The sequence below is a fragment of the Cryptomeria japonica genome, unplaced genomic scaffold, assembly GCF_030272615.1.
Source record: "Cryptomeria japonica unplaced genomic scaffold, Sugi_1.0 HiC_scaffold_1467, whole genome shotgun sequence".
Taxonomy (NCBI): Eukaryota; Viridiplantae; Streptophyta; class Pinopsida; order Cupressales; family Cupressaceae; genus Cryptomeria; species Cryptomeria japonica.
Window position 1 is genome coordinate 27,955 of NW_026729891.1, and position 2,181 is coordinate 30,135.

The following is a 2,181-nucleotide window of genomic DNA, read 5'->3' on the forward strand; positions in this document are numbered from 1 at the left end:
GGAGAGCACCCTCACGCTCGCAATGGTCAAATTTTGTTCGTCGTGTGCACAAACCAACGTCCGCGGAGCGCGGTCTGGGTGGGTAGGTTTACTCTAGGCATGGCCCTATCGTGCATCCCAAAGCACTAGAACATCGAGAGTCATACCCTACCGTTGCGATCTCTCAAGTTCCCTGAGTCCAAAAAATTGTCAAAATTTGATGGACTATTTTTCCCAATCCACGATACATACGATCAATTTGTTTGATTATGTGGGGGTCGCGTGAGGCTCCTCTATAATGGCCTATCTCATTTTTTGATGACTTGGAGCCATTTTCAATTAGTAGCATTTTTTTGCCTGCTCCAAAAACCATCAGTTGCTTGCAAGGAAAAGTTGCAAGATTGGCTAGAATTTATTCAGTTTGTCTTATGCACAAACGGATGTCGCAAGTGCATCCAAGTGGGCAGGTTTATGCTAGGAATGGCCCTGTCGTGTATCCCAAAGCAGCAAAACGTTGAGAGTCATACCCTACCGGGTGCAATCTCTCAAGTGCCTTGAGTCCAAAAAATTGTCAAAATTGATGGACTATTTTTTCCAATCCATGACACATACGGTCAATTTGTTTTGATCCCGTGGGGGTCGTGTGAGGCTCCTCTACAATGGCCTATCTTGGTTTTTTGACGACTCGGAGCCATTCTCAATTAGTAGCATTTTTTTCGCCATGCTCAAAAAACCGCCAGTTGCTTGCACGAAAAGATTGCAAGATTGGCTAGAATTGATTATGTTCATCGTGTGCACAAACCAACGTCACGAGCGCGGTCCGGGTGGGCAGTTTTACGCTATGCATGGCCCTGTCGTACATCCCAAAGCACCAGAACGTCGAGAGTCCATACCCTACCGATGCAATCTCTCAAGTGCCCTAAGTCCAAAAAATTGTCAAAATTTGACGGACTATTTCTTCCAATCCACAACACATATGGTCGATCTGTTTGATCTCGTGGGGTTGCATGAGGCTCCTCTACAATGGCCTATCTCGGTTTTCGACGACTCAGAGCCATTTTCAATTAGTAGCATTTTTTCGCCTACTCCAAAAATCGTCAGTTACTTGCAAGGAAAAATTGCAATATTGGCTAGAATTGATTTGGTTCATCTTATGCACAAACCGACGTCGCGAGCACATCCGGTGTGGGCAGGTTTACGCTAGGCATGGCCCTGTCGTGCATCCCAAAGCACCAGAACGTCGAGAGTCATAACTACCGACGCAATGTAGAAGTTGAACATGACCAAACCATGACCCCTATTACCCGATAATGACCCGATAATTTTACAAGAATCAATCTATGACCCCTATTACCCGATAATGACTCAAATAATTATCCATAATTATACAAGAATCAAGAATGCTCATGATTGACCAAGGACACATCACATATACTCAAAACATAGTCACAAAACATTGACACACAAAATAGTCACAAAACATTGTCACATATTATTCAAAAATTTGCCTCTAAATATGGTCAAATCAGCTCTTGGCTATTTGATTATACAAAAAATTGTCTTACAAATCATCTCATGGGCTTTTATACAAAATTTGGCATTACAATATTTGCGATTCAGCTCATCGCCATTTTAATATACAAAATTTGGCATGTACATATGTACAAATCAGCTCATTGCCACTTAAATATACAAAATTATGCCCCTAAACATGTAAAAATCAGCTCATGGGCATTTATATATACAAAAAAAAAATATAAAACAATTCGTCGACGATTTATACAAAATTCTCAAAATCATTCTACTCTAAACCGTAGAATCAATCAAGTGAGCCTTCAAGATCGGGCTCTAACCCGTATTGTGTCAAGTATTGCCTCGTGGTCAGATTCATGAACTTTCCATAAAATCTTGTTATGAGGTCTACCACGATTACTTCATCAAATGAATATTTGTTGCAACAACAAGGTTAGAGAAATGAAGAATATGTCTGTGTGTTTTCAAATTCCTCGAACAACCAAACATCATAAATCTTGATAGGGTATCTCTGAAGTTGTGTTCCTGTCACGACAACAGACCCTATTGGGTACTCAATACCCTCTTCGTCAATGACTTGTGGTTGTCAATTTCTTTTAGGCTCAACACAACGACACAAATAGTAATATGTTTCCTTCTTCATTGTTCTCTTCTGCAACAACTACATAC